The sequence below is a fragment of the Gossypium hirsutum genome, chromosome A03, assembly GCF_007990345.1.
Source record: "Gossypium hirsutum isolate 1008001.06 chromosome A03, Gossypium_hirsutum_v2.1, whole genome shotgun sequence".
Classification (NCBI taxonomy): domain Eukaryota; kingdom Viridiplantae; phylum Streptophyta; class Magnoliopsida; order Malvales; family Malvaceae; genus Gossypium; species Gossypium hirsutum.
This window is the reverse complement of record NC_053426.1, coordinates 90,897,191-90,916,694: the sequence shown is the minus strand read 5'-3', so window position 1 is coordinate 90,916,694 and position 19,504 is coordinate 90,897,191. Positions and strand designations below refer to the sequence as shown.

The 19,504-nt window shown below is 36.2% G+C and overlaps 1 non-coding gene across 1 annotated transcript; it reads left to right on the top strand.

Moving 5' to 3' along the window:
* The first annotated feature begins 5,559 nt into the window (after positions 1-5,559).
* LOC121225571 (small nucleolar RNA R71) lies at positions 5,560-5,666 on the top strand. The gene has a single exon (XR_005923428.1). It is a non-coding gene; the product is annotated as a small nucleolar RNA R71 (small nucleolar RNA).
* Positions 5,667-19,504: the final 13,838 nt, after the last annotated feature.

The following is a 19,504-nucleotide window of genomic DNA, read 5'->3' as shown; positions in this document are numbered from 1 at the left end:
TGTGGCTTCGCACTTGGTTTTGTGTTGGTTTAAGTGAGATGAATGGAAGATGGTGGTATTATAGAGAAGAAATAGGAATTAGAATAGAATTCTTAAAACAATTAATAATAAAAATTCTAAATTCTAATCCTATATAAAGATAACAACAATTAATAATTAGATATATGCATATTAAATTATTAATTGCTATTTAATTTATTTTAAACAAAGATAAAATAAAATTAATCCTAATTCTATGCTAAGTTGATAAAGATTAATATATAAATTATAATAGATATAATTATATATAAAGATTATCATCTTATTATCTTTATTAAAAATTTATCGAATAAAATCCTAAAATTGATAATAATTAATATATATTATAACGGGTATATTATATTAATAATATCATCATTTTTTAAACAAAAAAAACATTTATTCTAGAAGCCTTTGAAAATATTTACAAAAAGAGCATCTAGTTTTATTATTTACAAAAAGAGCAACCAAATTTTAAAAATACTTCATTAAGTCCTAGACTAATGAAAATTTGAAATTGAGTTGCGATTTAAAACTCGGGTCAAATTGACCTTTTATTTGAAAAATCAAAGATTAAAATCTCTATTAGAGAAAATTTTTTAGGAAAATTATGTTAAAATCAATTCCCAGGAAAGATTGTAGGGGTCACAAGCAGTCCCGCTTAAGTTCTAATCGCCTAGACATAATTCATTTAAACATACTAATCCCAAAAATATACCCTAAATCATTTATTAAAAAAAAGAACATAGGAAAATTTTAAACATCCGATAAAATGAATGAAATTTCATTCCGTTCAATCTTATCTCCCCAATAGTGTTTCAGGCGTTGAGCGTTAACTCAAAAATTATCTCCCTTACCTTGGAGCTCGACAACTCCGTATGGATAGACATGATGGATCGTAAATGGACCGGACCAACTTGATTTAACTTACCTGGAAAGAATTTAGTCTGGAATTAAATAACAAAACTCACTGACCTGCTTAAATTCTCGAACTCGAATGTGCTTGTCATGCCATTTCTTAAGTCTTCCTTGTTAATTTGGCATTTTCATAGGAGAATAGCCGGAGTTCCTCTAGCTCATTGAGTTGGAGCATCTGTTCTCCTTAGCAAGCTTAGGATCCAAGTTGAGTTGTCGAAGAGCCCAGTAAGCCTTGTGCTCTAACTCTAAGGGTAGATGACATGCTTTCCCAAAGACCAACCTGTAAGGTGACATCCCTAGAGGTGTCTTGTATGCTGTTTTGTAAGCCCATAAAGCATCATCCAACCTTTTGGACCAATCACGTCAGTTTGGGCAGACTACCTTCTCAAGTATGCCTTTGATTTCCTTATTTGCCAATTCAGCTTGCCCATTTGTCTGTGGATGGTAGCTGTTTCAACCTTGTGTTTCACTCCGTGCTTGTCTAATAACCATCTTAATCACTTGTTCACGAAGTGGGACCCTTCATCACTAATGATAGCTCTTGGAGTTCCAAACCTTCTGAACACGTGTCTCTGCAAGAACTTAATTACAACCCTAGCATCGTTTTTCGGATAAGCTTCAGCTTCGACCCACTTGGACACATGGTCTACTGCTACCAATATATACTTGTGACCAAAAGACGGAGGGAAAGGACAAAGAAAGTCAATACCCCATACATCAAACAATTCTACCTCAATGATGTTTGTTCGAGGCATCTCATTTCTGTTGGTGATATTTTCAACCCTTTGACATCGGTCACAACTCTTTATGTACACGTATGCATCCTTGAATAGTGTTGGCCAAAAGAATCTGGCTTGCAATACTTTGGCCGCCGTACGAGTACCTCCGAAGTGTCCCTCACTCAGAGCTGAGTGACAATAGTATAAAATCTTTTGTACTTCATCTGCTGCCACACATCTTCTGATCATCTAATCTGCACACTTTTTAAACAAATATGGCTCTTCCCAGAAATAGTACTTAACATCGTGAAGAAACTTCCTCCTTTGTTGATAAGTCTTATCAATTGGCATCAAACCACAAGCTAAATAGTTAGCAATATCAGCTAACCAAGGGGTACTATGGAATGACTTACCTTCAGTATATGTTCATCTGGAAACATTTCTTGAATTGGTATAATAGAAGAATTCCCTTCTTAAGGCTCCAATCTGGACAAGTGATCTGCTACTTGGTTTTCTACTCCTTTTCGATCTTGAATTTCTAGACTGAACTCTTATAGTAGAAGCACCCACCAGATTAGTCTCGGTTTAGCATCTTTCTTGGCAAGTAAGTACTTGATTACCGAGTGGTCCGTATAAACAGTTACTTTGGTACCTAAAAGGTAAGATCAAAACTTGTCAAAAGCAAATACAATAGCAAGTAACTCTTTTTCTATTACCGTATAGCTCAGTTGAGCTCCTGTAAGAGTTCGGCTTGCATAGTAGATAGGATGAAAAACTTTGTTCCTTCGTTGGCCCATGACAGCTCCTATTGTGAAATCGCTTGCGTCACACATTAATTCAAATGGTAGATCCCAGTCTCGTGTGACAATTATGGGTGCCGTAACTAATCGACTCTTCAAATTCTTGAAAGCCTTTAAGCATTAATCATCGAACTTGAATGTCGTGTCCTTCTCCAATAATTTGCATAAAGGTTTAGCAATTTTGGAGAAGTCATTGATAAATCTTCGATAAAACCTAGCGTGACCCAAGAAGCTCCTAACACCCTTTACAAACGTCGGAGGTGGGAGTTTCTCGATAACATCTACCTTTGCTTTATCTACCTCGATTCCATGTCTCGTTATCCGATGCCCTAGAACAATCCCTTCTCGTACCATGAAATGGCACTTTTCCCAGTTAAGTACTAGGTTTGTTTCTTCGCATCGTCTTAGTACCTTAGCTAGATTGGCTAAGCAATCACCGTAAGTATCTCCGAACACTAAAAAGTCATCCATAAAAACTTCCAAGTACTTTCAACCATGTCAGTAAAAATAGACATCATACATCTTTGAAATGTAACAGGTGCATTACATAAACCAAATGGCATGCATTTAAATGCAAATGTACCGTACAGGAAGGTGAACGTTGTCTTGTGCTGATCTTCTGGTGCTACTGTAATCTGATTATACCCCGAGTATCCATCGAGAAGACAGTAATAGTCTAGCCTAGCGAGTCTATCCAGCATCTGGTCCAAGAACGGCAAAGGAAAATGATCTTTCCTAGTCACCTTGTTCAGCTTCTGGTAATCAATGCAAATCCTCCATCCCGTAACTGTTCTAGTTGGTATCAACTCGTTATTCTCATTCTCTATGACTGTGATACCTCCCTTCTTTGGCACGCATTGGACCGGACTTACCCACGAACTATCTGAGATAGGATAAATGATACCCACATCTAACCACTTGATAATCTCCTTTTTCACGACGTCTTTCATGATGGGGTTTAGTCTTCGTTGTCCATCAATCGTCCCTTTTTCACCATCTTCTAGGATAATCTTGTGCATGCATACAGACGAACTAATACCACGGATATTGGCTATGGTCCATCCGATAGCCTTCTTGAATTGTTTCAACACCAAGATGAGTTTCTCTTCTTGCTCAGTAGTTAATTCTGCAGAAACAATCACAGGCAAAGTAGAAGCGTTACCTAAATAAACATATTTCAAATGTGAGAGTAGTACTTTCAGTTCTAACTTAGGTGGCTCCTCGATTGACGCTTTTGGTTAGGCATACTTCCTGTTCTCTAACTCTAAAGGTTCAAAGCGGGATTGTGGTTTAAACCCCCTTTCATTAGCTTCTAACAAATCTAAATATTCATCCTCCTCTTCATCATTTGGAGGATCTGATGTCAGAATTTGTTCCAATGGATCTTCAACATAGTTAAGCTCCTTTTCCACTATTAAATCCTCTAAATCGAATACTGCAAAACAATCATCAGTTTTGTCAGGAAATCATATAGACTTAAAAACATTAAATGTTAACTGATCATCTTGAACACGCATCGTAAGCTCGCCCTTCTGCACATCTATAAGGGTCCTTCCGGTTGCTAAGAACGATCTTCCTAGGATAATCGACACTTCTTTGTCTTCTCCAAAGTCTAGGAAAAAAAAATCAGCAGGAAAGATAAATTTATCTACACGTACCAATACGTCCTCGATTTTTCCTTCTAGGTGTGCTAAGGATCGATCTGCTAGTTGAAGTGTAACCGTAGTAGATCTAACTTCACCTATCCCCAACTTTCTAAATATTGGCATAGGCATCAAGTTAATACTCGCACCTAAGTCACATAATGCCTTACCATAATATGTTGCTCCAATGTTGCAAGGTATGGTAAAACATCCAGGATCCTTCAGTTTTGGGGGTAGTTTGTCTTGAAGATATGTGCTGCATTCCTTCGTCAGAGCTACCATCTCAAATTCTCCAAGTCTTCATTTTTTGGACAGGATATTCTTCATAAACTTGACGTAATTCGGCATTTGTTCAAATGGTTCAACCAGCGGGATGTGATATGAATTTGCTTGAGTACGTCTAGGAATTTCTTGAATTGGATTTCCTGCTTCTGCTTCTGAAGTCTTTGAGGGTAGGGTGGTGGAGGTTTTTTTACTAGAACTGGTTGATTCGTTTTCTGCGGCAATTCTGCATCTAACGGAGTTGTTAGTTGATCAGAATTAGCTGGTTCTGGAATTACCTTGTCAGATTTTGCAGATTCTGGTTCTTGTGTAACTGGAATTTCAACACTCGGTTGAACTTCCTCTGAATCTCGAGCATAAGCTAGCTCCTTTTCAGTTTTGATAGTGTTGGGCTCTACTGTCTTTTCACTCCTCAATGTCAACGCTTTACAATGTTCCTTCCCCAGATTCCTCGGATTCTCCGTATCACTAGATAAAGCACCTTATGGTCGATTCCTGAGTTCAGTAGCCAGCTGACCCACTTGATTCTCCAAATTTCTTAGAGTGGCATCATTTTTTTCCATGTATACCTTCAATAAATTCTCTAAGCTATTGGATGATTCGGCCTGAGCTGATTTCTGAGCTTGTTGGGAAAAACTAGGCGGCTGAGTTGGTCTAGATTGAGCATAGTTGTTACTAGTTCCAGCCCCTTGGTTACTTTAGGAAAAATTCGAATGGTTTCGCCACGATGGGTTGTAGAAGTTGGATTGCAATCCTTGCCTTCCTCGATTTTGGTTCTGGTTACTCATGTAATATATGGATTTGGGGTTTGATGGACATTCTTCGAATAAATGTCCTTCCCCACAATAAACACAGGCTATTCTCTCAAATTGGTGAGGTGGTTGGGCTGCAAAACTGTTAGACCCATTAGTGGTAAGATTCTTAAGCATTGAGGTTATTGAAGATACTTGAGATGCAAGTGAAGTGAGAGCGTCCACTTCATGTATTCCAGCGACTCATTTTCCTAACGCGGCTCGATTGGTCGGCCATTGATAATTGTTACTGGCGATTCTCTCGATGATTTCGTAAGCCTCATTATAAGACTTAGAATGGAGAGCATCGTTAGCAGAAGCGTCCACTACCATCCTCGTGTGAGCATTGAGACCATTATAAAATGTCTCAAGTTTGATGTAGTGTGGGATTCCGTGATGAGGGCATTTCCTTAGTAGTTATTTGTATCGTTCCCACGCCTCATACAAGGATTCATCATCCATTTGTTGGAAGGCAGAGATCTCGTTCCTCAATTTAGCATTCTTACTTAACTGGAAATACTGCATGAGGAATCTCTCGGCTAACTCTTGCTATGTAGAAATTAAGTTTGGTGGCAATGAATTCAACCAGGCTCGAGCTCTGTCCCTTAGTGAGTACGGGAACAGCTTCAATCGTAATGCATCTTCGAAAACTCCAGCTAATTTGAAAGAGTCGCTCACCTCCAAAAATAGTCTTAAATGAATATGAGGATCTTCTGTAGACATTCCACTGAATTGGCCCACTGTCTGAAACATCTAGAACATGACTGGCTTTAGCTCAAATTATTGTGCCTCGATTTGGGTCTCCTAATACCCGGATTAAGATCATTAAATACTGGCATAGCATATTGTCTTAAGGCTCTATCCCTATCGTCAGCAATAAGGATAGGATTTTGAGCAAGGTTTGCTCCATTTCCTTGATTCATATTCTCGAAATTCATTCATTCAGTCCTTCTCTGGTTCGCTTGTCTTATTCGCTGCCGGAAAGTTTGTTCAATCTCAGGGTCTACAGGGAGTAAGTCAATAATCTGGTCAATACTCATAAACACCTGAAATAATCACAGGAAAACTAATTAAGTTAAAAATTAAACAGAAAAATAAACCAAAACGTAAAACTAACAAATTCACAAATAATGACTTTTTGAAACAGTCCCCGGCAATGATGCCAAAAACTTGGAACGACGAAAAAATGTGCAAGTGTACACAATTGCAACAAGTAATAAAGTGGCAAGTAAATGTCGAGTTATCATACCCATAGGGACTGTAAAAAGAATTATTTATGAAATTAATTGTAAAACACTTTGGTGAAGTAAAAATAATTTGGTTTTAAAATGTGGTCAAAAACTATTTAAAAACTAAGTAAATGATTAAAAATAAAACAAAGGAGTTCTAGTGCACGATTTCAAATAAGATTTAATCAATGTAACATACTTGTGTTGGATTAATTATATTTCTTGAACTCAGAATTACTAAACTCATGTTTACACTGTTACAAATAAATTCACAGCAACCCGGTAATTCGCTAACTTATGAACAAATTTACATACCAAAAATCCATTCATCTCTTGACATATCCCTATGTCAATTCAACCGACTAAACAGATTCTAGAAAGCAAACATGCTATTGCACATACATAGTCATTAAATTGAACCAATCTCTTGCATATCCCTATGTCAATTCAAACGATTAATTAAATCTAATAAGAATATAAAAGACTTTGTGAAGTAACAAGATATCCCTACCTTGGAACAATTTAATCATAATAATCTTGCAAGTTATGCAAGGCAATAATATCGCCAGATATATTACTAATTTAACCTTCAGCTACCTTAGAAGAATAAACATGTACTGATTAAGTATTGTGTCAACTAATTACAATTGCAATCCGTTTAAATAATTAATTCATTAGTTACCTCACAGTCGTAACGCAAGAATAACTTAGGCATGAATTTACTTAATCAAGCATCTTACCGAGGCTTATAACAACATAAACATCATTTTAACAATTCAAGCAGACAGAATATAATCAACCCAACACAAACATAATTTAAGCTGAATTAATTAAAATAACCATTTCAATAGCATAAATATTCATAAACATGTTCGTCAAAACAACAACAAAAATTAAAGAGTTATGGAACAATAGGCAAATCCGGTGTTTCTCCGTGGCTTGACTAGTTGCTCCGTTCTTCGTTCTTCATTGGCCTTGGCTATGAAGGTGGCTTATGAACACCTAATTTCTACTCCAAAATGGCTGATGGAAGCCTCTTTCCCAAGAGAAGAAATCGGCACTTGAACAAGAGGGAATGGAATGGAAAAAATGAGAGAAAAGTGAAAGAGGGAATGAGAGAATGATGTGGAGTGAGGGATGCTTTGAATGATCAGAAAGGAGTGGCTTTTATAGCTGATTGTGGCTGCTAAAAAATAGCAAATTCCAGCAGCCAAAGAGCCCTCCCTTGGCCAGCCACACACATGGCAAATTTGAGAGTTTCAACTTTGCTATTTTAAGCTTAGGGCAAATCTATAAGGTGGGGTTTGAATACAATTTAGAAGCCTTTTGAGGAAATTTTTTCAAGCATATTTAGTCAGCTAAAATGCTGATTTGGGTCAGCATATGGATGGTTCTGGGCTTCCCATTTAGTGTCTGGTTTGGTTCACTCAATCTGGCTCAACCAGTGCGATTCAACTAGACCCTTTCTCCATAATAAATTAAAAATAATTTATTTAACCCAAATTAAATGGGGAATAAATTAAAATTAATTAAATTATGAATTAATACACATTTCTAAACTGTCTTAGGCTGGAAATTAAAGTGCCTCGATACTTCAAATCGTTTCTCGGTTTTGTGCTTTCAGCAGTGTCAGCCAAGCCAATTTTCACCCTTTGTACGAATCTGTCGAAAATAGTCAAAATTAGTCAAAGTTATGTACAAAATTAAATAAATTCACCATGTTCATATTTTTAACATGACTTAATTATTTTATAATATTTAATTATTTTTTGACAAGAATTTAATCAAATTTGCATGAATTTAAGAAAAATTGGGTATGAAAAAGTATATAAATTTTTGTGTTTCTAGACGTGTATAGGCTAGATGTGGTATTTTGGTTGTGATTATAGCCATGAGATTTGGCTTGTAAATTGTATATGTTTTGGTTTGTATATATAACCATGAATGATGGCTTATTTTGGTATGTTTGGTATGAATGTGGCTATGGTTTTATAGTTGCTCAAATGGTTATTTATAAGGAAGTTATGTGAGTGTGAATTATGGTAAATGAACTATATAGATTGATATTGTTTCGGTATGTATTTGGCTAAGTAAGTAGTAGTGATTTAAGATTTGGAATAGATGAAATTATAATGGCATGAATTGCATATTTGGTTGATGATTTTGGCTGCATAATTGAATGATGAATTGGTACCATTTTGGTTGTTTAGGTGAGCATGTATAAGGGTGGCAAATTGGCATTGCTAATGGCCTATTTTTGTCTACATAGGCAAAGACACAGGCGTGTGTCTCAGCCATGTGTGACACACGGTCATGATACATAGCCATGTGTCCCCTAGTGATGAAATTGAATTGAAGTCAGTATGCTCCACATGGTTTCACACACGGGCGTGTGACTAGCTGTGTGGAACAAGTCAGTATACCCCTTAATTGGCACATGGCTTAGCACACGGGCATGTGACTTGGCTGTGTTGCATAAGTTAGTATACCCTACAGTTTTGGCAGGGCTTAATACACTGCCTGGCACAGGGGCGTTAGTGGCCACTTCAAAGTGCACATGGGCTAGACACACGGGCGTGTGGTTGGCCATGTGACCTAAGTTAATATGTATGCCCTGTTTCTGTACGGCCTGAGACACGGGCATGTCTGTAGCTATGTGAGGCACACGACCTATTCACACGGGCGTGTGACCTTTGTATGGTCGAAATTTTTCTAAGTTTTCAAAATTTTCATATGTTATTGGTTTAGTCCTGAACTACTTCTAAAGCATGTTTTAGGCCTCGTGGGCCCTTATAAGGGACAATTTGATTGTGTTGAATGATTGATGAGAATGAATTCTTTATGTATGAGTTATGTATGTTAAATGTTGTGAATTGATCAATAATATCTCGTAACCTTACTCTAGTGACGGATACCGGCTAGGGGTGTTACATTTTATTGCTATCAGAGTTATGGTTTAGTCAATTCTAGGACTAACGTAGCATATGTGAGTCTAGCTACACATGCCATATATATAAATTGAGATAGTGTAGTGACTCCTGACGTTTTAAACTGTGTTTTCATATAGTAATGGATCCCAATCAAACTATAGTCGATGAGGTTGAGAGTAATGCACCTAGTCCCGCACAAGGGACAAAGCCATCTGATTCTAAGCCCGTTACAGTTAGTTAGGTAAAAGAGGCTAAAGAAGCCTTCTTCCAAATAATGAACGAATGGTTCACCCAATACATTCGTACAAACCCGGCTGCTCAATAACCTCCACCCCACCTATTCCTCAACAAATCCTTATTATTCCTTAAGTTACAGATCCGATACGATTGAATAAGCCTCTAGTTGATAAGATTCATAAACATGGGGCTGAAGAGTTTAGGGCTATTGCGGATGATGATATTGAAAGAGTTGAGTTTTAGCTCGAAAATACTATTCGAGTATTGGCTTGAAAATATGATTCAAATATTCGATGAATTATCTTGTACTCCTGATGAATGTATTAAATGTGTTGTATCTTTGTTAAGAGACACTACGTACCAATGGTAGAACACTTTGATATCTGTGGTTCCGAAAGAATGAGTTACTTGGGAGTTCTTTCAATTCAATTTTGGAAGAAATACATCAGTCAAAGATTTCTCAATCAAAAGCATAAAGAGTTTTTAGAGTTGAAACAAGGCCGCATGACTGTAACTGATTACGAGAGGGAATTTGTACGATTGAGCAAGTATGCTCGAGATTATGTGTCTACTGAAGAAATAATGTGCAAGCGGTTTGTTGATGGGTTGAATGAAGACATTAAACTTCTCGTTGGAATTTTAGAACTGAAGGAATTTGTTGTTTTAGTAGACAGAGTTTGCAAAGTCGAGGAACTTAGTAAAGAAAAGAGAAAGGTTGATTTAGAAGCAAGAGATTCGAAGAAGAGATCAATGAGTAAACTGTATCAATCTTCATCAAAGTAATCCAGAGACTATTTTAACCAATCGACAGCTTCAGTGGGATATTCTAATAGAGATCGCAGAAAACAATACACCAGTCCTAAAGCTCAAGCTATATTAGTATCGAGTGTTGGCAACGTGAAAGATGTTAAACCTGAATGTCAACAGTGTGGAAGATGACATTTTGGAGATTGTTGGATGAAAAATGATAATAGAGCTTGTTAAAGTTGTGGTTCGTGAGACCATTTTATCATAGATTGTCCCGAGTTAAATGAAAAAGATAAATCTCAGCATCCAAGATCGAGCAATACGAAAATGAGAGGGAGACCACCAAGAAATACAGGAAATGTATCCAATGGTAAAGGTGTGATGAGAGATTCTGCTGTGAGGTTTGAAGCATGAGCACCTGCCTGAGCTTATGCTATTCATGCACGGGAGGAGGCATCATCTCCAAATGTTATCACTGATACTTTCACTCTCTATGATACTAATGTGATTGCATTGATAGATCCAGGATAAACTCATTCTTATATATGTATGAATTTAGTATCTAGTAAGACTTTTCCTGTAGAGTCTACTGAATTTGTGATTAGAGTATTGAACCCCTTACACAAATGTGTTTTGGTTGACAACTTCTGCAAGAATTGTTCGTTACTGAATCGAAATTTCTTTTTTCTGGCTATTCTGATGTTGTTTTCATTCGATGAATTTGATGTGATTTTGGGTATGGATTGGCTAACGATGCATGATGCAGTTGTGAATTGTAGATGAAAGATTATCGAATTGAAATGTTAGAATGATGAAATTCTTCAGATTGAGTGTGACGATTCGAGTGAGTTACCTACTACGATATTGTTTATGTTAGCTCAGAAATGTATGAAAAAGGGTTGTGATGCATATCTTGCATACATATTGGATACAAAAGAGTCTGAAACAAAGATTGAATTAGTCCCAATTGTGTGCGAGTATCCAGATGTATTTCCCAAAGAGTTATCGGGTTTACCACCTATTAGAGAAGTTGAGTTTGGTATTGAATTAGTACCAGGAACAACACCGATATCGATAGATCCATATAGAATGGCTTTGACAGAGTTAAAAGAATTGAAAGATTAGTTACAAGAATTTACAGATAGAGGTTTTGTTAGACCGAGTTTCTCTCCCTAGGGTGCACCGGTGTTATTTGTGAAAAAGAAAGATGGCATGATGAGAATGTGTATAGACTATCGACAGCTCAACAAAGTGATAATCAAGAATAAATACCCTTTGCTACGAATAGATGATTTGTTTGATCAATTAAAAGGGGCAACAATATTTTCGAAAATTGATTTGAGATTGGGTTATTTCCAGTTGCGAGTTAAAGACACAGATGTGCCAAATACTGCATTTAGAACAAGGTACGGACACTACAAATTTCTTGTTATGCCTTTTGGACTAACAAATGCACCTGCTATTTTTATGGACTTGATGAACCATATTCATGCCGTACTTAGACTGATTTGTAGTTGTGTTTATTGATGATATTTTAATTTACTCTCGTGATGAATATGAGCATGTCGAGCATTTGAGAATCATGTTACAAACTTTAAGAGATAAACAATTGTTTGCGAAGTTCAGCAAATGTGAGTTTTGGCTATGAGAGGTTGGTTTTCTGGGACATATAGTTTCAACCGCGGGTATCTGAGTTGACACGAGTAAAATTTATGTGATTATAGATTAGAAGCCTCTGAGAAATGTATCCGAAGTCTGTAGTTTTCTAGGACTGGCTGGCTATTATAGACGATTTGTGAAAGGCTTCTCGATGATTGCAACTTTGATGACACAATTGCTTCAAAAAGATGTTAAATTTGAGTGGTAAAAAAAGTGTCAGCAGAGCTTCGAGCAGTTGAAAGCATTATTGACAGAAGCACTAGTGTTAGTTCAGCCTAAGTCGGGAAAAGAATTCATAGTTTTTAGTGATGCATATTAAAATGGCCTAGGTTGTGTTTTGACGCAGGAAGGCAAAGTTGTAGCTTATGCCTTGAGACAGTTGAAGCCGTACGAAAAAAAATTATCGACACGCAATTTAAAGTTAATTGTGATAATGTTCGTATTGAAAATTTGGCGCCATTACTTGTTTGGTGAGAAATACCATATTTATACAGTCCACAAAATCTTGAAATATCTGATGACTTAGAAAGATTTGAATTTACAACAACGAAGATGGTTAGAATTGCTAAAAGACTATGAATTAGTGATTAACTATCATCCAGGGAAAGCAAATGTAGTTGCTGATGCTTTGAGCCAAAAGTCCTTATTTGCTTTGCGTGCTTTGAACACACAATTGGCTTTGTCTGACAGTGGTTCTATAGTAGCCGAGTTGAAAGTGAGACCATTATTTCTACAGCAAATTTGTGAGCCTAAAAAATTTGATAATGAATTGCAAGCAAAACGAGCTCAGTGTGAGCCGACTTTTGATTCAGAGTTTCAAATAGGGCCTGATGACTGTTTGATGTTCCGTGATAGAATATGTGTACCAAGAAATTCTGAGCTCTTTCGGAAGATTCTAAATGAAGCACACAGTAGTACTTTATCAGTACATCCGAGAAGCATAAAATTTTATAATGATTTGAAATAGCATTATTGATGGCACAACATGAAACACTATATCTCAGACTTCGTTTCGAAATGCTTGATTTGTCAACAAGTCAAAGCTGAGCATTGTTGACATATTGACGAAATCAGCTCATTTCATTCTGGTACGTACAAATTTTTCGCTTGATAAATTAGCTGAGTTGTATATTTCTGAATTTGTGAGATTACATGGTGTTCCCCTATCTATTGTTTCAAATAGAGATCCAAGATTTACTTCGTGATTTTCGAAGAAATTGTAAGAAGCTTTTGGTTAGAAGCTGCATTTTAGCACTGCATTTCACCCTCAAACGGATGGTCAATCCAAACGAGTTATTTAGATACTTGAGGATATGTTGCGTTGTTGCATTCTTGAGTTTGAAGGTAGTTGGAAGAAATATCTACTACTGATTGAATTTGCTTACAATAATAGCTTCCAATTGAGTATAAAGATGGCATCGTACGAAGCTCTATAGGATCGTAAATGTCGAGCACTGTTGTATTGGAGAGAGCTCAACGAAAATAAGATTTACAGGGTTGATCTGATTAGAGAGACTGAAGAAAAAGTAAAAGTAATTTGCGATAGGTTGAAAGCAGCTTCGGATTGTCAGAAATCGTATGGAGACTTGAAACGAAAAGATATTGAGTTCTAGATTAGGGATAAAGTGTTTTTTAGAGTGTCGTCGTGGAAAAAGATATTACGGTTTGGTCGAAAAAGGAAATTGAGTCCGCAATTCATCGGACCGTATGAGATTACTGAGCAAATTGGGCTAGTGGCATATTGACTATCTTTACCATCTGAGTTAGAGAAAATACATAATGTATTTCATGTATCGATGCTTCAACGATATCGATCCAACCCTTTACATGTCATTTCCCTGACCAAGGTTGAAATTTAGTTTGATATGTCATGCTGAAGAACCAATTCGAATTTTAGCTCATGAGATAAAAGAGCAAAGAAATAAGAGAATCACATTAGTGAAAGTATTGTGGCATCGACACGGGGTTGAAGAAGCTACATGGGAACCCGAGGATATTACGAGAAAATAGTTCCCTAACCTATTCACTGGTAAGATTTTAGGGGATGAAAATCCCTAAGGGGGGAGAGTTGTAACAGCCAGTTTTTGGTCAAATCACAATAGTGGTTTCGGAACCACAAACCCGATGTCAATAAATTATTTTAATATTATTTTCAATATTTACAACATGTTATTTGATATGTGTGAAAATTTCGTGAATTAATTTTATCGATTGGTTGGTTAATTTGATAAAAAGGACTAAATCGCGTAAAATACAAAAGTTGCATTCTACTTGTTAAAGGTATTTAATAGCTATGGTTTATTAAAGTGAAGGTCCTTATATTGTAATTAGACCATTAATAGTATGAGTGGACATATATGGACATTTAATGGATGTTTTAAATGGATTTTCATTAACGTTGAAATGGTTATTAGCATAATTATTATATGTTAAATAAAATAAAATCAATTTTAAGCTTCATTGCCATCTTCTTGGTCAAATATTAAGAGGAAGAAAAACATTCTTAGGTTTTAAAACATTCGGCACACTCCTAGCTTGATTAAGGTACGATTTAGCTCAGTTTTTAGTGATTTCTATGTTTTTGTAATCGTTGCAGCTTAATCTAGCTAGCCTGTACCTTTAATTTCGAAACCGTTAAAGATTTTGAGAGTTTTCATGGTTGAATCTATGTGTTCTTTGATGTTTAATGTTGAAATATGAAAGCTTGATGATAGATTAGTAGTTTTTGTAAAGTGATTGTTGATAAAAATGTCAAAAATGGATTAAATTGAGAAAATGTGAAATGTAGTGGTTAAAAGTGTGAATAAATGAATGTTTTGGGCTGCTAAGGACCCATATATAATTCGGCCAAGCATGGGTTTTGTTAAATTATGTGAATTTTATGTTTTATGAAATAAGGACTAAATTGTTAAAAGTGTGAAAGTTTAGGGCTAATGTGTAAATAGGTATAATGTATGTTTTGGATTAAATTGAGTGAATAAATGATTGAATAAGTTAATTTTGAATATAATTAGATCAAGAAAAGCAGAATATGGACTTGCATTGGGGAAAAGATAAAGTTATTGACTAATAGACTCGATTCGCTGTTTTAGCATTCGAGGTAAGTTCGTATGTATTAAGCATTGTAATAATTATGCTTTTAGTGCTTTGATATTGCATAAATTGTATATACGGGACTACAAATATGTTCGAGAAAAATCATTTATTTGTGGCACTTAGTGTGCGAATCGACATAGCTTCGGCTATATATGGCACTTAGTGTGCGAGATCGAGATAGGTTTGGCTATATTTGGCACTTAGTGTGTGATGTAAGATAGCTTCGTCAAGTATGGCACTTAGTGTACAAGGTATTGAGTAATCAACGACATTCCCTATATGTATGAACTTGTTATGGATTGGTACAGGTATGTACAAGTATATTATGAGCTTAAAATCGAATAAGTTACAAAGTTTGTATATAAGCTTATGAATAAGCAGTTGAAAGGTTTGTTAGTAATCTTAAAGTATATGATGATATGTTTAAATTGATGAATGTTGTATTTGTGATTAGTTAAGTTTATATCATACGAACTTACAAAGCTATGAAGCTTACTTTGTGTTATTTTTCTATGTTTTATAGTGAATCAAGGCTAGCTCGGATCCGGGAGTTGTCGGGAACATCATCACACTATCAAACATCTAAGTTGGTACTTTTGGATTATACATTTTTTGCATATGGCCTGTATAGGCTAGATGTGGTATTTTGGTTGTGATTATAGCCATGAGATTTGGCTTCTAAATTGTATATGTTTTGGTTTGTATATATAACCATGAGTGATGGCTTATTTTGGTATGTTTGGTATGAATGTGGTTATGGTTTTATAGTTGCTCAAATGGTTATTTATAAGGAAGTTATGTGAGTGTGAATTATGGTAAATGAACTATATAGATTGATATTGTTCTGGTATGTATTTGGCTAAGTAAATGGTAGTGATTTGAGATTTGGAATAGATGAAATTATAATGGCATGAATTGCACATTTGGTTGATGATTTTGGCTGCATAATTGTATGATGAAATGGTACCATTTTGGCTGTTTAGGTGAGCATGAGTAAGGGTGGCAAATTGGCCTTACAAATAACCTATTTTTCTCCACATAGGCAGAGATACGGGCAAGTGCCTTGGTCGTGTTAGCCGTGTGTAAACACGGTCATGATACAAGGCCATGTGTCCCCTAGTGATGAAATTGAATTGAAGTCAGTATGCTCCACACGGTCTCACACACGGGCGTATGACTGGCTGTGTGGTACAACTCAGTATACCCCCTAATTGGCACACGGCCTATCACATGGGCCTGTGACTTAGCCGTGTTGAATAGGTCACTATACCTTACAATTTTGGCATGGCCTGGCACACGGACGTGTGTGGCCACTTCTAAGGGCACACGGGCTAGACACATGAGCGTGTGGTTGGCCGTGTGACCCAAGTCAGTATTTATGCCGTGTTTCCAAACGGCCTGAGACACGGGCGTGTCTGGAGCCGTGTGAAGCACACGGCCTGTTCACATGGGCGTGTAACCCCTGTATGGTTGAAATTTTTCTAAGTTTTCAAAATTTTCATATGTTATCGATTTAGTCCCGAACTACTTCTAAAGCATGTTTTAGGCCTCGTAGGCCCTTAAAAGGGACAATGTGATTGTGTTGAATGATTTATGACAATGAATGCTTTATGTATGAGTTATGCATGTTAAATGTTGTGAATTGATCGGTAATACCTCGTAACCCTACTCTGGCGACGAATATGGGTTAGGGGTGTTACATGCACACACTACCTTAATTCATATCTTTAGTTGCACTATTCTCTATTCTGCTGTTGGTGTCGTTGTCATGGAAGGCTAAGAGGTTGAAATAACCCTAACCCGTATCCGTTGCCAGAACAGGGTTACAGAGCATTATTGGAGTTTATGTTTCAAAAATATCAAAAAAATAAAACATTTAATTCATAACATCAATCAATGCAAAACCAATCAATTCATAACATTTTATAAGCCCTCGAGGCCCTAAAAAGACATTAGAAACAAGTCCGGACTAAATAAAAAACATATAGAATTTTTAAGAAAAAAGACGAAAATTTTTAAAACTGCAGGGACCACACGTCTGAGACACATGCCTGTGTCTTAGGCCGCACGGGAATTTGATGTAGGGACACACGGCCGTGTCTCAGCCCTTGTTCATGCCCATGTAACTCTCTGACTTGGGTCACACAGTCAAGCCATACGCCCGTGCGCCAGGCCGTGTACCCTTTGAAATAGCCTCACACGCCCGTGTGCCAGGCCGTGTGCTAGGTTGTGTAACTACCTGACTTGCAAAGCTTTGAAAGCTATAGGGGACACACGACCGTGTCACATGGCCATGTGTCACACACGGCTAAGACACACGCCTGTGTCCCTAGCCCTATAGAGAAATAATAGGCCATTTCCAAGCCATTTTCTCACCCCATCATGTCCACACCTACAATCAATTTTCCACATGTAAACAAGCATTCAAAATGCACCAAATAATGCATCCACAAGCTAAACCAATAAGGTATATGTGCATACAACCAATATGCCCAAAAGGAACCTCAATCACAACAATTAAACATGTATAACTATATGCATAGTTTAGCCAAAAGTTCAATCAACTTATAACTAAGTTTATGCCAAAACTTACCACTTTATTTACCTATCAAATTCACACCAAAAATACCAAATTGGCCATTTGACATTTAGCACCATTAGCCATATATATCCACTACATTCCAAATACCAAAATGACCATATTCAACCATGTCAAAGAACATTCCATTATACACATTTTAAATAACATTTCAACTTCTATCATTTAAACATCATAAAGACTATAAAATCAACCATCATAAGGTCACATATATATACCATAATTACAAGCCAAAACATAATGGCTATAACATCAACCAAAACACCTAAACATGTGCATATTTAACCAATTATCACTTAACTTGTTATCATGCCAAAACATAACATAATTGATACATAAAAATCATACCAATTTTGGTCATTTCAAAACATACACCAATTTGACCATATTAACCACAACCAACAAGCTATCAATAGTACTTTAAGTACCTCAAATCCAAGGTAACATTTCATGCCATAATCTTCAACCAAAATGACATATATATGCCGAACTCATCAATTAAAACATTAGACATAGTCCACCTATACATGCCATAATAACCGTGACCAAAGCATAGAAATCTACTGATAAAACTGATGGATAGTGTGATGGATCTCCGATTAGCTTCCAACTCGATCGAGCTTCCGATAATCTAAAAAATAAAGGAAAAACAACTACGTAAGCAATGAATGCTTAGTAAGCTTGTATAAAATTTAGTCATATCAATCCATTTCAAATATGAAATTTATACATATCAAGAATAATCCTATACCAATACCGTAAGATTCATGAAACCATATTCAGAAACTCACAAAGTGAATAAATCCACAACATCACATATACATATCATCCCTAACATAGTAGGATTTTATAAAACTTAATCCCTTTCTAATTTTCTTACTTTCATTTGCATTTCATTACTTTCCATTGCATTTACTTTATTTAGCTTAAATTACAACATCAATTCAACTCATCATTTCCTTTTTCATCATTTTACACTTCAAGTATGAACTTACTATTTTAGTACCTGTCGACGCCCATTTCATATGCATAGCACACAAAACATAAGCATATCATCCACCATAGCCACAAACTAGTGCCTTCAAACATAGATCTTTTGGAATTAACCACATGATAAACCATTTCATAAGAAATTACATAATTTAAATCTTACCATTCTTTCATGAACACAAGCATATTTCCATTTGCCCACTTACCATTTCAATGCATAAGTAAACATAATACAATCCAACCAATAGCTTGGCACATGCATAAGCATCAAACAACAACACACGTTAGCATACTAGAACATATTTCACATGAACTCAACATGGATAACCGTTATACTTGAATATGATTCAATTGGATATAACATCCTTCATAACATAACATGCTTACCATGTATCTCATCATTTCAATATATTTCACGTATACATGTATTTGCTCATATTGAATATTTATCGTTTCCTTTTCCAATTTATGCCTGTTGAACCAAATAGAATATCTTTGGATACCTGGGATAGCTCACACAAAGTATGCTAACTCATATAACTGTAATGCATCAATTCATGTACATATATGCTCACATGAGCTATGAATAAGTGTGCTCGTATGAGGTGAAAATGGGCCTGCTCACACGAGTGTGGGTCAGAATGTAGCTACACGATGCTACTCACAGGAGCTGTGGAGTGTCCGCAACACGTGCTAGACCTCAACCATTGGTAAGATATTCAAGACCAGCAACCAAATCATGTAAACCAAAATTTGTATCCTACGAATTCCTAAGGTTCAAATGAGGCTTGATAGTCATTGTACGTCGTTGAATTTCTATCGTTTCATGACATAATAAATTGCATA